The sequence below is a fragment of the Stomoxys calcitrans genome, chromosome 3 (genome assembly GCF_963082655.1).
Source record: "Stomoxys calcitrans chromosome 3, idStoCalc2.1, whole genome shotgun sequence".
Taxonomy (NCBI): domain Eukaryota; kingdom Metazoa; phylum Arthropoda; class Insecta; order Diptera; family Muscidae; genus Stomoxys; species Stomoxys calcitrans.
Window position 1 is genome coordinate 163,587,028 of NC_081554.1, and position 18,746 is coordinate 163,605,773.

At 38.8% G+C, this 18,746-nt stretch overlaps 1 protein-coding gene across 2 annotated transcripts in view; it reads left to right on the plus strand.

Moving 5' to 3' along the window:
• LOC106088610 (sodium/hydrogen exchanger 9B2) overlaps positions 1-18,746 on the plus strand; it is a 161,882-nt gene that overhangs the window by 11,852 nt on the left and 131,284 nt on the right. For both annotated transcript variants that reach the window (XM_059365396.1, XM_059365395.1), the window contains exon 2: positions 11,923-12,020. The gene's annotated coding sequence lies outside the window, so the exon portion shown is untranslated. The remainder of the gene's footprint in view (positions 1-11,922; positions 12,021-18,746) is intronic.

Sequence of the window (18,746 nt, forward strand, 5' to 3'; positions counted from 1 at the left end):
GTAGCTTGCTTTAGAAAAAAAGTGTAAAAAAAGTATATTTGATTAAAGTTCATTCTAAGATTTATTAAAAATGCATTTACTTTCTTTTAAAAAATCCGCAATTACTTTTTGGGCAACCTAATATAAAGCCCATTCCTTCTTCCTGGCCATATTCGTAATCTTCTCCCGAATACCTTTCATTTAAGTCCCATATTGCCATGATCATCAAATAAACCTATTTTAAGGTGTTTTGGGGCTGCGGCGGTTCCCCAGGTACTTGGACCCATTTTTTATTATAAAATTAGTACTCTACTCTTGAATACCTTTCATTTGAATCCCATATTGTCCCCATCGGTCCACTCTTACTTTTGTGTAGTACTTTTGAGGTAAGGGGGAGGGTCCGCCCCCCTTCCGATATAAAAAAATTATATAGCCTTTGTTTCCTTCCAGACCAACCTACACAATCTGTGAGAATTTCAAGGCTATCGGTTCAGCCGTTTTTGAATCTATACGGAACAAACAAACAAACAAACAAACCGACAAACAAACACAAATTGAATTTGCATAGAAGAGTGGAATACTAATTTCGTCGCACCGTTTGAAACACATCGAAAAATTGACTTTATAGGGTCTCTATAAAGTGTATATATTCTTGATCCTCCAGACATTCAAAGTCGATTAAGTCTGACAGTCGGTCTGTCCTTCCCTCCCCTCGGTCGAAAGCTCGCCAACTTTCGAAGCCATAAAGCTAGACGCTTGAAATTTTGCACAAATATTTCGTAAAAACGTAGCTCAGTTGAGATTGAAAATGGGCCATATCAGTCCATGCTTTGCTATAGCCGCCATATAAACAGATCTTGAATCTTGATTTTTTGGGCCTCTAGAGGGCGCTATTTTTCTTCGATTTGGCTGAAATTTTGCAAAAAGTCTTTTGTTTGGACTTCCAATTTAACGCACTTTTACTTCTTTTGACCGGAGGCCACCATTGCGCAGAGGTTAGCATGTCCGCCTACGATGCTGAACGTCTGGGTTCGAATCCTGGCGAGACCATCAGAAAAAAATTTCCTAATGCTGGCAACATTTGTGAGGTACTATGTCATGTAAAAACTTCTCTCCAAAGAGGTGTCGCATTGCGGCTTGCCGTTCGGTCTTGGCTATAAAAAGGAGGCCCCTTATCATTGAGCTTAAACTTGAATCGGACTGCACTCATTGAAATGCGAGAAGTTCGCCCTTTTACTTCTTTTGACCAAATTGAGAAATTTCAGTAAATTTAAGACTATTAATATGTGATGTTAATCGAATGAAGAAAATTCCAGGATTTTTTTATAGGTATAGAAATTTTGTACCTTGGTGGTGCTCATAATCAAAAACAACTATAACAAGTGTTAAGACCAAAGAACTACGAGTATAAATTTTTAAATTCTAAAGACATGAAATCAAAATCATGATAGCACAACATTTTCAATTTACGCAAACTTCCTAATCATTTCAGTATTGTTTTAAAGTTCAACAAGCCGTATATTAGTACCTTATCTATTAGAGACATCGGTCTTCTGTATGGGTACGTAACAGTTTTCCAATCGTTTAATCGATAGTTTTTAACATTTCCATGATTATCAAGTTTTACAATTTACGAGTACGACCTTGACTTTTAATTTTCATGGAGTTTTTTTTTTCAAAATATGCAACATTGTCCTACTGATTGAGTCCATGTCAACAGAATCTTATCTTTGATTATAACATTTCGAAAAACAATGGCAAGAGTGAGACATAACATTCTTAAAAGAAAGAAGTTTCAACAATGATGCAGAGACGAAGGCAACAAATAGACATGCCTAAATAGGAGGTTTTTTTGCGAATGACGTCAATAATGGTAAACAAGTAAGGTGAAGAAGCAAGAAGGGTGAAGAAAGAAGTAATGTGAAGAAACGGTTGCAGATTTAAGTTCATGGCCCCCTAAATGGAGCATCAAAAAATAAAGCTTTTATGGGCTTCAGACCCTTTATCGGGATATCGGTCTATATGACAGCTATATCTAAATATAGTCCGATATGAACCACATATGAGTCCCATGCTAGGAGGCGTATAACTACTCGATGTTTAAAATTTCAGCAAAATCGGTTGAAAAATAAAGCATTTATGGGCTTTAGACCCTTTATCTGGAGATCGGTCTATATGGCAGTTATGCCTAAATATAGTCCGATTTGATCCTTATTTAGATCAGCTATCAGGAGGCTTAAGATAACCCTCTGTTTCAAATTTCAGCGAAATCGGTTAAAAAATAAAGCTTTTATGGGTCTCGGAGCCTTTATCGGCACATCGGTCTATATGGCAGCTATGCCTAAATATAGTCCCATCTGAACCATAATTGGGTCCCATGTTAGGAGGCGTAATACTAATCAATGTTTCAAATTTCAGCGAAATCGGAAAATAAAGCTTTTATGGGCTTCAGACCCTTAAACAGCAGATCGGTGTATATGGCAGCTATATCTAAATATAGTCCGATCTGAACCATAATTGGATCCTATGTAAGGGAGCATAAAACTTCTTACTGTTTCAAATTTCAGCGAAATCGGTTAAAAAATAAAGCTTTTATGGGCTTTAGACCCTTTATCTGGAGATCGGTCTATATGGCAGCTATGCCTAACTATAGTCCGATTTAATGCTTATTTAGGTCAGCTATCAGGAGGCTTAAGGTAACCCTCTATTTCAAATTTCAGCGAAATCGGGTAATAAATAAAGCTTTTATGTGTCTCAAACCCTTAATCGGCAGATCGGCCTATATAACAGCTATATCTAAATATAGTCCGATCTGAACCATAATTAGGTCTTATGTAAGGAAGCTTAAAAAAACTTACTGTTTCAAATTTCAGCGAAATCAGTTAAAAACTAAAGCTTTTATGGGCTTTAGACCCGTAATCAGCAGATCGGTCTATATGACAGCTATATCTAAATATAGTCCGATCTAAACCATAATTGGGTCCTATGTTAGGAAAATAAAAAATAGAGAGATCGATTTATACGCTGTATCAGGCTATAGACCGATTCAGACCATAATAAACACGTATGTTGATGGTCATGAGAGGATCCGTCGTACAAAATTTCTGGCAAATCGGATAAAAATTGCGACCTCTAGAGGCTCAAGAAGTCAAGATCCCTGATCGGTTTATATGGCAGCAATATCAGGTTATGAACTGATTTGAAACTTATTTGACACAGTTGTTGAAAGTAAGAATAAAATACGTCATGCAAGAAGTCAAGTCTCCAGATCTGTTTATATGACAGCTATATCAGGTTATGAACTGATTTGAACCATACTTGGCACAGTTGTTGGACATCATAACAAAATACTCAAAAATTCATTTAAATCGGATAAGAATTGCGCACGATAGAGGCTCAAGAAGTCAAGACCCAAGATCGGTTTATATGACAGCTACATCAGGTTATGAACCGATTTGAACTATACTTGGCACACTTGTTGGACATAACAAAACACGTCGTGCGAAATTTCATTCCAATCGGATAAGTATTGCGCACTCTAGGGGCTCAAGAAGTCAAGACCCCAGATCGGCTTATATGGCAGCTATATCAGGTTATGAACCGATTTTAACCATACTTGGCACAGTTGTTGGATATCATAACAAAACACGTCGTGCAAAATTTCATTCCAATCGGATAAGCATTGCGCACTCTAGAGGCTCAAGAAGTCAAGACCCAAGATCTGTTTATATGGCGGCTATATCAGGTTATGGACCGATTTCAACCATACATGGCACAGTTGTTGGATATCATAACAAAACACGTCGTGCAAAATTTCATTCCAATCGGATAAGTATTGCGCACTCTAGAGGCTCAAGATGTCTAGACCCAAGATCGGTTTATATGGCAGCTATATCAGGTTATGGACCGATTTAAACCATACTTGTCACAGTTGTTGGATATCATAACAAAACATGTCGTGCAAAATTTCATTCCAATCGGATAAGAATTGCGCACTCTAGAGGCTCAAGATGTCAAGACCCAAGATCGGTTTATATGGCAGCTATATCAGGTTATGGACCGATTTCAACCATACATGGCACAGTTGTTGGATATCATAACAAAACACGTCGTGAAAAATTTCATACCAATCGGATAAGTATTGCGACCTCTAGAGGCTCAAGAAGTCAAGACCCAAGATCGGTTTATATGGCGGCTATATCAGGTTATGAACCGATTTGAACCATACTTGGCACAGTTGTTGGATATCATAACAAAACACGTCGTGCAAAATTTCATTCAAATCGGATAAGAATTGCGACCTCTAGAGGCTCAAGAAGTCAAGACCCAAGATCGGTTTATATGGCAGCTATATCAAAACATGGACCGATATGGCCCATTTACAATACCAACTGACCTACACTAATAAGAAGTATTTGTGCAAAATTTCAAGCGGCTAGCTTTACTCCTTCGGAAGTTAGCGTGCTTTCGACAGACAGACAGACAGACGGACGGACGAACGGACGGACGGACATGGCTAGGTCGACATAAAATGTCGCGACGATCAAGAATATATATACTTTATGGGGTCTCAGACGAATATTTCAAGTAGTTACAAACCGAATGACAAAATTAGTATACCCCCCATCCTATAGTGGGGGATATAAAAATAGCCTAAGGCGTTCAATCGCACGATCTAGGCGGTCAATTGACCAGTCCCTAACGTGAAATAAAATGATCACCAAACTCGCCTCTCTATAAGTCCATTATTACGCGTGCTGTGTGGCATGTGGCACAGAATTGTTGAAACCCCCTTTCTTGCAAGTCAAGCCCTTGCATTTTAAGCAAAAAAAGTAGCACTCCCCATTCACAGTTACGTTACGATTCACATCACCTTTGAAGAAGTACGGTCCAATGATGTCATCAGCCCATAAACCGCACCATTCTTTGATTTTTCTGGTTGCATTGGTAGCTCTTGCAATGCTTCTGGTTGATCTCCACTTCAAAATCGAAATTTCTGCTTATTTAAATTCCGCTTTATTTTATCCGTTGACCCAAAAACAAATAAAAGCGTGCTAAGTTCGGCCAAGTCGAATCTTGGGAACCCACCACCATGGATTCTGCTAAAAATTTATACAGAATAAATTAAAGTTGAAGGACATGATTTTGTTCTACATGCCAAACTTCTGTGAAACCAGCAAACATTAACCCTTCTAGGAATCGAAGAACGATGAACGAGAGACCGGTCTACATGGGAGCTATATCAGGTTACAGACAGTTGTTGGAAGTCATAACAGAACACCGCATGCAAAATTTCAGTCAAATCGGACAAAAATTGAGGCTTGTGAGGACCCAAGAAGTAAAATCGGGAGATCGATTTATATGGGAGCTATATCAGGTTATAGACCAATTTGTACCGTACTTAGCACAGTTGTTGGAAGTCATAACAGAACATCACTTGCAAAATCGGATGAATTGCGGCTTTCGATTTTATTAAATGATAAAAATAATACACCCCTCATTCTTTTATGATGGGCATTATAAAATCCCATAACCCTTACCACAAAATGTTGCAATTTTTCTTCCCCACACATTAACTCTATGGCATTAAATAGTGCAAATTCCTTATCATAATCCTACGCATTTGAACGCTTGTTGCACACTCTCTGTCACATTCCTTGCAATGAAAATCCTTGGCCATAATCATAAATTCTATGACATATCCATTGCATTTGCTATCGGCCAAGAAAGAATTTTGCAGCAATTTGTGTTTATCGCTATGCCAGCATAAACTTCTCATCTTTCCGAGCCTTTTATGGCAACCAACAGTACTTCCACTTAAATGTGAAATTGGCGAATGCCAATGGATTCCTTATGAAACCTGTTGCTGACATCCTGGGAATTACTGGCACTTGAAGATAATGCGCCCTCGATTGTAGCATGGAGCCATTGTTGAGGCACTTGTGATTGCATTGATTATTGGTCGCTGCCAATAGATACGGTGAAGAGCCAAGGCGAAGAGAAAGCTCAGACTTTTCATCTCATGATGATGGTGGCTGCAAAAAGGCTTCATCAACTGCTGAAGTACTTCATAAAATCGCTAGTAAGGAAATCGCTTAGATTCACAAAGGAAATAACAAAGAAAAACATGTAGAGACATATCAATAAGGCAATGAGACAATGGCATGGCTAAACTGTCTTTATTTTATGGAGCACTACCAGGCATCGAAGGGAAATCAAATTGACTGAGAGAGAATAAAATTTATATATTGGGTTGCCCAAAAAGTAATTGCGGATTTTTTTTAAAGAAAGTAAATGCATTTTTAATAAAATTTAGAATGCACTTTAATCAAATATACTTTTTTACACTTTTTTTTCTAAAGCAAGCTAAAAGAAACAGCTGATAACTGACAGAAGAAAGAATGCAATTACAGAGTCACAAGCTGTGAAAAAATTTGTCAACGCCGACTATATGAAAAATCCGCAATTACTTTCTGGGCTACCCAATAGAAATAAAATTTTGTTTCATTTTGGGTTTTGGTGATCGGTTTTTATACCCTTCACCATAGGATCGTGGTATACTAAATTCGTCATTCTGTTTGTAAGACCTCGAAATATGCGTCTAGGACCTCATAAAGTATTCTTGATCGTCATGTCATTTTAAGTCGATCTAGCCCTGCCTGTCCGTCCGTCCGTCTGTATGTCGAAAGCACGATAACTTTTGAAGGAGTAAAGCTAGCCGCTTGAAATTTTGCACAAATACTTTTCATTAGTGTAGGTTGGGATTGTCAATGGGCCAAATCGGTCCATGTTTTAATATAGCTGCCCTATAAACCGATCTTAGGTCTTGACTTCTTGAGCCCTTAGAGGGCGCAATTCTCGTCCGATTTGAATGAAACGTGGTGTTCTGGTAACACTTCCAACAACTGTGTTAAGGATAGTTCAAATCCGTTTATAACTTGGTATAGCTGTCATATAAACCGATCTTGGATCTTGACTTCTTGAGCCGCTAGAGGGCGCAATTCTCACCCGATTTGGGTGAAATTTTGCATGAGGTGTTTTGGTATGACTTCCAACAACTGCGCTATGTATGGTTTAAATCGGTTCATAACCTGGTATAGCTGTCATATAAACCGATCTTGGGTCTTGACTTCTTGAGCCTCTAGAGGGCGCAATTCTCACCCGATTTGGCTGAAATTTTGCATGAAGTGTTTCGCTATGACTTCCAACAACTGCGCTATGTATGGTTCAAATAAGTTTATAACTTGGTACAGCTGCCATATAAACCGACCTGGGATCTTGACTTCTTGAGCCGCTAGAGGGCGTAATTCTCACCCGATTTGGGTGAAATTTTGCATGAGGTTTTTTGGTATGACTTCCAACAACTGCGCTATGTATGGTTTAAATCGGTTCATAACCTGGTATAACTGCCATATAAACCGATTTTGGGTCTTGTCTGCTTGAGCCGCTAGAGGGCGCAAGGCTCATCCAATTTGTTTAAAATTTTGCATGAGGTTTTTTGGTATGACTTCCAACAACTGCGCTATGTATGGTTTAAATCGGTTCATAACCTGGTATAGCTGCCATATAAACTGATCTTGGGTCTTGACTTCTTGAGCCTCTAGAGGGCCCAATTCTCGACCGATTTGGCTGAAATTTTGCATGATATGTTTTGGTATGACTTTCAACAACTGCGCTATGTATGGTTTAAATCGGTTCATAACCTGGTATAGCTGTCATATAAACCGATTTTGGGTCTTGACTGCTTGAGCTTCTAGAGGGCGCAAGACTCATACAATTTGTTTGAAATTTTGCATGAGGTGTTTTGGTATGACTTTCAACAACTGCGCTATGTATGGTTTAAATCGGTTCATAACCTGGTATAGCTGTCATATAAACCGATTTTGGGTCTTGACTGCTTGAGCTTCTAGAGGACGCAATTCTTATCTTATAATTCTTATTCGATTTCACTGAAATTTTGCATGAGGTGGTTTGTTATGATTTCCAACAAGTGTGCCAAACATGGATCAAATCGGTCAATAACCTGATATAGCTGTCATATAAACCGATATGGGATCTTAAGTTCTTGAGCCTCTAGAGGGCGCAACTCTCATCCGATTTGGCAGAAATTTTGCACAACCGCTTATCCCCTAACCTTCAGCATACGTGTCAAATGTGGTTTGCATCGGTCTATAGCCTGATACAGCTCCCCTATAAACCGATCTTTCTATTTTACTGCTTGAGCTCCTAAAGGGCGCAATTCTTATTCGATTTGGCTGACAATGACTACACAATGACTTCTACTATGGTCTTCAAAATTCAATTCAATTATGGTCCGAAGGAGAAACGTCTATTCCGCGGAAAGAAAAAGGAAATGGAAAGACGTGAGTGCGAGCGAATTGAGATGTACAGGAGTCAGAATGAAGTCCGGAAGTTCTACCAAAGAATTAAACCCCAAACCAATGGCTTTGGTGCAGGCACATCCTCCTGCAGAGACAAAGAAGGAAATCTGGTAACTGACACAGACAACATGCTAAGGATATGAAAAGAACATTTTTCCCAACTGCTAGTGTCCGATGTTGGCGGCGAAGAGGATACCGCACAACCAATCCCTGATGATGGTATAGAATGTTTACCTCCTAGTCAGAATGAGGTCCAAGTAGCAGTAACACGACTAAAGAACAACAAGGCAGCAGGAGCCGACGGGTTACCCGCTGAACTATTTAAGACCGGAGGCGACACGCTGATAAGGCGTATGCATCAGCTTATCTGTGCAATCTGGGTAGAAGAACCCATACCCGATGATTGGAACCTCAGCATACTATGTCCCGTACACAAGAAAGGAAACAAGACGGAATGTGCCAATTACAGAGGAATAAGTCTCCTCCCCATCGCATACAAGATACTCTCGAGCGTACCTAAGGTCAATGAGATAATTGGGCCTTATCAATGCGGTTTTAGACCTGGTAAATCCACCCTAGACCAGATATTCACACTGCGCCAAATCCTGGAAAAGACCCGAGAAGGGCAAATCAACACCTACCACCTCTTTGTTGACTACAAAGCCGCCTTCGATACTCCTTTACGTTCAAAGGTATTTCAAGCCATGTCTGTGTTTGGTATCCCTGCAAAATTAATAAGACTCTGCAGGATGACACATGCTGATACGCGTTCCTCAGTAAGAATAGGAAAGAATCTCTCCGAACCATTTAATACCAAACGAGGTTTCAGACAAGGAGACAGCCTATCGTGTGATCTCTTTAATATCCTGCTGGAGAAGATTATACGAGATGCAGAGAAGTGAATAGATATGGCACACTAATCACAAGAGAGCACATGCTACTCGCCCATGCCGACGATATCGATATCATAGGTCGGTCACCGGAAGTATTAACTGCAGCCTTTGAAAGAATCGAAAGAGAGTCAGTGAAAATGGGTCTGGCAGTAAATGGAGATAAGACGAAATGGATGGTCTCCACTCCCAAAAAGCCTTGTACAACCGAGCAGATAAAGAACATGGAGAAAGTGGGGAACCACAACTTTGAGATAGTCAGTAACGTACCTCTACCTCGGCACCGCAGTAACCGAAACGAATGACACCCGTTTTGAGATAAAGCGAAGAATAATACTGGCAAACAGATGCTACTTTGGACTAAGTAAGCAGCTTAGAAACAAGGCCACCTCTCGATGGGCGAAGACTACACTTTACAAGACACTTTGGGAGAAAGATTCTTCGTTAAATATATGGACCAGTTTGCGTTAACGGAGAATATAGGCGACGTATGAACCACGAGCTGTATGAGCTGTATGACGACGATAGCATAGCAGATAGGGCAGTGCTTGGAGTATTTGAGAGAACGATTCTTCGTAAAATATATGGACCAGTTTGCGTTAACGGAGAATATAGGCGACGTATAAACCACGAGCTGTATGAGCTGTATGACGACGATAGCATAGTTACACGCATCAAAATACAACGGCTGCGTTGGCTAGGTCATGTTGTCAGAATGGATGAAGAAGCTCCAGCAAAGAAGTCTTTTGAAGGCAAACACGGTGGTACACGCAAACCGGGAAGACCAAAAGCCCGATGGAAAGATCAAGTTGTCGGAGACACCTCGAAACTTGGCGTTAGAGATTTTAGAATGAGCGCAGAAGATCGAGGCGCTTGGAACGCTATTCTACGTTCGGCTAGTGGAAGAAATATTCTGTCATAGCCAATTAAAGTAAAGTAAAGTATGGTCCGAATCGGACCATAACTGGATATAGGTCCAGAAAGAACTCAACAAATGCGATCCAAGGTGGAGGGTATATAAGATTCGGCCCAGCCGAACTTTGTACGCTTTTACTTTCTTCACACTTAGACTGCCTGTTGCCGTTGTTTATTTCAATCACTGTAGGGTGTTTGAAATTTTTATTGGCTTATCAAAAGATTTATTGTTTCAATTTGTTGTCGTTCTTTGCCAGGGGTAGACATTCAAAAAAAAAAAAAACACAAAACAAAACAACTTTTCCACCAAAGTTTTGTGAAGGGTTAGAAGTGAGGTTGTGACATTAATCATTTTAACATCATCATCATCATCGTCATCAAGTCAAGAAAAGAGGGTTCTGCACATGGCAATGGCAATGCTGCCACTTGAAATCATCGTATTTGAAAGATTATTTGCAAATGATGTACTTTATTACTGGGGGATTCTCCTTCACCAAAAAATTAAGGATTTATTTCCTCTTTCATTTGTGCTCTCCCACGCTGGAGTGCTCCAAAGTGGGTTTTCCCTTTTTTTCGTTTTTTTCGTTGATTTAAGCTTGGAATTTGGTTTTTGATTTTCTTAACGTTTGATTGACATTGATTTGAAGTTACAAGCAATTGGATTCTGTTTCATCACTTCTGGTTAGGTAGCTGAGGTTGTGCAATTGTCTGTTGGCTGTGATAATTGTTCATTTGAACATGAGTTTTAATTAGTTTTGGTTGCGCTTCGTTACATTTACATGTCATTTGCAAGGCTTTGATTGTAAAGTGATACATATTTCGATAGTGTGATGGGGTGTTTCCTTTTGATATTTGTTGCATATTTGTTTGATTTATACAAAACTTGAAGTGTGAACAATCAATTATGAAGTTTGTCTTCTTGTGTTTTCCTCTTTTCGTTAATCAAAGGGATCAAAAAGATGTGCAACGAATAGGTTAATACCCTACTTCTCATTTGTATCTCCTGTTGAGCATAACACTAAACAGATCTAGCTGTGTCAGTCCGTCCCTATGTATGTCGTTGCTTCGTATGTATGGTTGCCCAAAAAGTAATTGCGGATTTTTTAAAAGAAAGTAAATTCATTTTTAATAAAACTTAGAATGAACTTTAATCAAATATACATTTTTGCACTTTTTTTCTAAAACAAGCTAAAAGTAACAGCTGATAACTGACAGAAGAAAGAATGCAATTACAGAGTCACAAGCTGTGAAACAATTTGTCAACGCCGACTATATAAAAAATCCGCAATTACTATTTGGGCAACCCAATATGTAGGTCGTTGAGCATTGCCAATGGGCCATTTCGATTCATATTTGAGAATAGCTGTTATATAAGTTTATTGCCCAATTTAACATCTAAGGCTTGAATTTTAATCTAATTTGGCTGAAATTTGTTAAGCAAAATTCGTTTAATGCTCACACCAAATGACCTCCAGAAAGGAGGGTTGATATTCAAAATTCGACGAGGTCAAACTTAGCCTCTCTTTATAGCTGCAATACCACATTTATTTGTTTACTTCTAATGTTTAACTCAATTGTTTGTCTAGAGTGTTGAAGATATTACCCGCACTTTAATTATAAGAATTTTATATTCTTGTTGTGCGGGTGTAAATAAATAAATTACAAATTAAATTATTACCCATTATGATTTTTACATATTTTCAGTAAATAAGTTTTTTTATCTCTTTCTAAATTTCAGTTCACCACACGAATTTCAGTTCACCACACGAACGTATTTAGATTGGTGCAGTCAGTTGATAAGACAAAAACAAATTTATTAACAATTAGCATATCACCATTTCTGTAGTCTTGTAAGGTAAGTTGATCAAAAATTTAATAACAAAAAAACCGTAGAACACTATGAGGCTGATAAAGGCCCTACTCAACCCAGAAACATTCAATAATAGAGTTTAGTGTGTAACCGATCCGCTTGTACGTCTAGTAATTTCAATTGTCTATAAAATAACATGTAAAAAGGCGTTAAGTTCGGCCGGGCCGAACTTTGGATACCCACCACATCGGGTATATATGTAAAACACCTTTCATCAAAATCCGGTGAAAATTACATAGCAGTTATATCGAAATATGTTCCAATTTGGATCAAATACTAATAAAAATAGTAGCTATATCTAAAAATAAACCGATCTGAACCATATACGACACGAATGTCGAAAAGCCTAACATAAGTCACTGTGTCAGATTTCAGTGAAATCGGATTATAAATGCGCCTTTTATGGGGCCAAAGCTTAAATTCGAGATATCGGTCAACTTGGCAGTTATATCCAAATCTGAACCGATTTGGGCCAAGTTGCATAAAAATTCCGAAGAGCGTGACACAACTCACGGCGAAATCGGACAATAAATGCGCCTTTTATAGGCCCAAAACCTTAAATCGAGAAATTGGTCTATATGGCAGCTATATTTATATCTGCACCGATCTGGGCCAAATTGAAGAAGCACGTCGAAGAGCCTAACTTAACTCACTGTCTCAAATTTCAGCGACATCGGACAATAAATGCGCCTTTTATGGGGCCAAAACCTTAAATCGAGAAATCAATCTATATGGCAGCTATATCCAAATCTGAACCGATCAGGGCCCAATCGAAGGAAGATGTCGATGTTCCTTATGCGACTTACTGTCCCAAATTTCAGCAAAATCGGATAATAAATGTGGATTTTATGGGCCTAAGACCCTAAATCGGAGAATCGGTCTATATGGCAGCTATATTCAATTCTGAACCGATCTGGGCCAAATTGAAGAAAGATGTCGAAGGGCCTAAGACAGCTCACTGTCCCAAACTTCAGCAAAGTTGGATAATAAATATGGCTTTTATGGGCCTAAGACCCTAATTGGGAGGATTGATCGATATGGCAGCTATATCCAAATCTGAACCGATCTGGGCCATAACCTGTCCATAACCTGATATAGCTGTCATATAAACCGATCTTGGGTCTTGACTTCTTGAGCCTCTAGAGTGCGCAATTCTTATCCGATTGGAATGAAATTTTGCACCACGTGTTTTGTTATGATATCCAACAACTGTGCCAAGTATGGTTCAAATCGGTTCATAACCTGATATAGCTGCCATATAAGCCGATCTTGGGTCTTGCCTTCTTGAGCCTCTAGAGTGAGCAATTCTTATCCGATTGGAATGAAATTTTGCACGTATTATTTTGTTATGATATCCAACAACTGTGCCAGGTATGGTTCAAATCGGTCCAAAACCTGATATAGCTGCCATATAAACCGATCTGGGATTTTGACTTCTTGAGCCTCTAGAGGTCGCAATTATTATCCGATTTGCCTGAAATTTTGTACGACGGATTCGCTCATGATAATCAACATACGTGTTTATTATGGTCTGAATTGGTCTATAGCCCGATACAGCTCCCATATAAATCGATCTCCCTATTTTACTTCTTGAGCCCCCAAAAGGCTCAATTCTTATCCGAATTGGCTGACATTTTACACAGGTCTCCAACATATAATTTAATTGTGGTCCAAACTGGATCATATACTGATATCGCTCTAATAGCAGAGCAAATCTTTTCGTATATCCTTTTTTGCCTAAGAAGAGATGCCGGGAAAAGAACTCGACAAATGCGATCCATGGTGGAGGGTATATAAGATTCGGCCCGGCCGAACTTGTTTTATATCCACTACCATAGAATGGAGGTCAAATTATTGTAGTCATGCCGTTTGTAACACCTTCACGTATTGATCTGCGGCCCCATAAAGTATAATCATTTTTGATCGTTTTGACATTTTGAATCGATCGGCACAGGTTTGGATATAGCTCCCATATAAACCGATCTCCCATTAGGAGGGGAAAACCACCGCTGAAAATTTTTTGTGATGGTCTCGGCAGGTTTTCGAAGGCAGGCGTTCGGCGTCCTAGGCGGACATGGTAACCTCTGCGCTCGGTGGCCTTGAGCCCTTACAAGCCGTAATCTTGCCTGGCCGAACTTAGCACGCTTTAACTTGTATTGATTACAAACCAACTGAGTTGTGTAATTGCTGTGATCTTCTTAATCAGTTCTAATTGTTCCTGAATTGTAAGAATTTCACGTTTTCTTTTTTACTCTTTTGACCTTGACCTGCCATTTTTCAATTACAGACTGACAGATAGAACTGTAACTCAAAATAAAAAAGGTGCACGGATAATAGAGGTAAGCACGGTTAATAGATGGAGCATTATTGAAGCACAGATAATCGAGGTCCAAAAACAAAGCATGCCTGTTAACATGGGTAACCTGTGAACAGAGTCCCGGATAATCGAGGTTCAACTGTAGCTGCCATATAAGACGGATAATGACTTCAACAGCCTCTAGGGGAAGCATTTCTTATCCGATGTAGCTTGCTGGGCATATAAACCGATCGCCCTTGAGCTTCTAGGGGGCGCAACTATTTCGCATGGTGGAGCGTATATTAGATTCGTCCCAGCCGAACTAAACACGCTTTTGCTTATTATGGGTCGAGGCGTATTTTTATACCCTACACCCCCACTGTAGTATAGGGTATTATAGATTTGTTTTTGCAACGCTAAGAAAGAGAAGAGTTAGACCCATTGGTAAGTATACGGATGGGCTTAGAATAACTTTCTAATTCGATTTAGCTATGTCCGTCTGTCCGTCCGTCTGTCTGTCTGTCCATGTATTCTTGTAATCAAGGTAAAGGTCACATTTGTTGTCCGATTTTCACAAAATTTAGCACAAATCTCTTTTTGGGTCCAAGGGCGAACGTTATTGATTTTGGTCCAGATTTAGATATAGCTCCCATATATATCTTTGAACCGATATGCCCTTTTAAAGCTGTAGGAGCCACAATTTTGGCCCGATCTTTACCAAATTTGGCACGAAGTGCTTTTTGAGATGTCCCAATATGTCTGCAAAATTTCATTGAAATCGGTACAGATTTAGATATAGCTCCCATATATATCTTTCATCCGATACGGTCTTTTAAGGTTGTAGAGGGCACAATTTTCGTCCGATCTTTACCAAATTTGGCACGAAGTGCTTTTTGTAATGTCCCAATATGTGCGCAAAATTTCATCAAAATCGAATCAGATTTATATATACCTCCCATATATATCTTCCATCCGATATGGTCATTTAAGGCTGTAAAAGGCACAATTTCGGTCCGATCTTCACCAAGTTTGGCACGAAGTGCTTTTTGTAATATCCTAGTATGTGTGTAAAATTTCATTAGAATCGAATCAGGTTTAGATATAGCTCCCATATATAACTTTTATCCGATTTGCCCTACTAAGGCTGTAGAAGGCACAATTTTGGTCCGATCTTTGCCAAATTTGGCAGAAAGTGTTTTTTTTTTGACGTTCCAATATGTGTGCAAAATTTCATCAAAATCGAATCAGATTTATATATACCTCCCATATATATCTTTCATCCGATATGGTCATTTAAGGCTGTAAAATGCACAATTTCGGTCCGATCTTTACCAAGTTTGGCACGACGTGCTTTTTGTGACGCCCTAGTATGTGTGCAAGATTTCATTAGAATCGGTTCAAATTTAGATATAGCTTCCATATATAACTTTCATCCGATTTGACCTATTAAAGCTGTAGGAGCCACAATTTCGGTCCGATCTTTTCCAAGTTTGGCACGAAGTGCTTTTTGAGATGTCCAAATATGTGTGCAAAATTTCATCAAAATCGGATCAGATTTATATATAGCTCCCATATATATATTTCATCCGATATGGTCATTTAAAGCTGTAGAAGGCACAATTTCGGTCCGATCTTTACCAAATTTGGCACGAAGTGCTTTTTGTGACGCCCTAGTATGAGTGGAAAATTTCATTAGAATCGGTTCAGATTTAGATATAGCTCCCATATATAACTTTTATCCGATTTAACCTATTAAGGCTGTATAAGGCACAATTTTCGTCCGATCTTTACCAAATTTCGCACGAAGTGCTTTTTGTAATGTCCTAGTATGTGTGTAAAATTTCATTAGAACCGGATCAATTTTATATATATATATATATATATAGCTCCCATATATATCTTTCATCCGATATGCCCCATTAAAGCTGTAGTAGCTACAATTTTGGTCCGATCTCTACAAAATTTTTCATGACATGTTTTAATTGCCATCCCAATACGTGTGCAAAATTTCATCAAAATCGCATCAGATTCATTCTTTTATGCGTTTCGACTTTTAAGGCCACATTTTCGTACCATCGTAGGAAAATCGCACAAGGTTCTATTCTATATTTCAATAGGCATGCAAAATTAAAGTCTGACTCAATTTGGTGCTATACGTCAAAAATATTACGTAGACTCGGTGATGTAGGGTATTATATAGTCGGCTCCTCCCGACTTTTGCCTTTCCTTACTGGTGTTCCTATATGCTCTTACTTAATAGAATTTCTTCAAAAATTGGTATTTTCCTCGAAAAGTTTTCCAACTCTCTAAATTCTTGGTGTAATTTTCAAAAAGTGCGATTTCTTTAGAAAACTTGAAACAAAATTTGATATGCGTAAGAGATTTAATCTTCAATTTTGTTTTGTTTCTTCGTGGCGTGCAGGCGATAACACAGATGTAGGGTGTTCTGGCTGAGTAAACAAGAATGAAACGATTTGCGATAAGACTTTACAATGCAGTGAATACAACCGAGATACAACACCTAGGAAATCAATCAAAAGTGTTTGTCTACTTGCTTCTCTCCATTCACAAAACACTATTGTCGGCCCCATTATTATTCCCCATTTGCTAATACAAAGAAGCCGAACACTTGGAGCAACCATGGCCAGAGCATGGCTGAGAAGGAGGTATGAATATTCCTGCAAATAAATAACCGAAAGGCAATGGAAAAAAGTTAATTTCTGATAATGCCAATACCAATTGTCGATGCCACACCAACAAGCACTTGGAAATTGGAGTGGTTGAGAATGGCTGAATTGCTTTATTTTTCAATTCAATCAGTTTGGGAGAGAAGTGGGGAGAAGGGCTCTACTGACGGCCAGCTTGTAAAATCAAATCATTATAAATCACACACAAATGAACAATCCAACACCGAGAGGCCAACAGCTTGGCGGTTAGCCTTCTTGCAGTCGGCGAAGTCGCAAAACCCCTACCATGGCCATGATGATGGCAAGGCGGTGTGTGTTCTGTTGCTATTTTTCTTAGACTGTCTGCCAGTGCAGCTACCCTGCTTGGGTGTCAGCCTATCCTGTCCCATGGTCTCTTTGCCTATTTTTCCTCAAATGCTTCACTTTGCACATAAAACAATTGACTTTATACCGATGCTATTGAAAATTTATGGCCTCCTCGTAAAAAAATTGTACAACACAACGCCACCGAACTGTGAACTGCGTTTGTGGGAATTCATTCATTCAGTCATTCATTAGACGGCAACCAAAAACCCTGAGGAGGTGCAGTACCTTCCCCCGAAATGTTCTTTTGGTGAAATTTGAGGCCCATTTCATTTGTTCGAAGGCAGCTTCGAGACAGCAACACCAACATTTATGAGTAATTATTTGGATAATGAAGTTTTTCTTTTACGCCTCACATTAAAATTATTTGTTGGGTGTGTTGCTGTTTTTTGGTTGAGACACTTGATAAGCCCAAAATGTTCATGACCCCCGAAATTACTTTGACGTTTTGTATATTTAGGCCTGATTTTTGATGAGTGTGGTAAAATGGCTTTCATTGTTTTAAGTGGCCATTACAAGTTGAGGCTTTTGGGTTTCTTGGTCATTTATTGTCATGGTGACATTTTTCAAATTGAAAATAAAAAGGGTCCCAGTTTTTCAAAAGATTGCCGATTGGGTGGGAGTTTGAAAAAATGAGCATATTGCAGAATTTAGCAATTTTTTTTTCAATGCTCAATAAATAAATAGCCACTTTTACATTAGGGGAATTAAAAACCCTAAAATAATGAAATACAAAACGGAGTTAAGTTTGAGCGCGTGTTAAATCTTTGGCAGAAGGACAGACAGACAGACGGACAGACAAGGATGGACAAAAGTCCCAAGCGAACTGCATTAATCAAAGGTATTTGTGTGCTATCGAAAGACAGAAGGCAGGGTGGTCCTGCAAACGAACAAACATCTGTAGATTGACTTAAAATATTATTGGGTTACCCAAAAGGTAATTGCGGATTTTTTAATAGAAAGTAAATGCATTTTTAATAAAACTTAGAATGAACTTTAATCAAATGTACTTTTTTACACTTTTTTTCTAAAGCAAGCTAAAAGTAACAGCTGATAACTGACAGAAGAAAGAATGCAATTACAGAGTCACAAGCTGTGAAAAAATTTGTCAACGCCGACTATATGAAAATACCGCAATTACTTTTTGGGCAACCCAAATACAACAATCAAGAATGTTTATACCTTACAGGATGTTAGACCGATATATCTGAGTATTACATGACATCCTCTAATGGGGGTATAAGGAAACATAATATTTATGACCAGCACACCGGTGGTCCGCTTTTATACCCACCACCGAAGGATGGGGGTATATTCATTTTGTCATTCCGTTTGCAACACATCGAAATATCCATTTCCAACCCT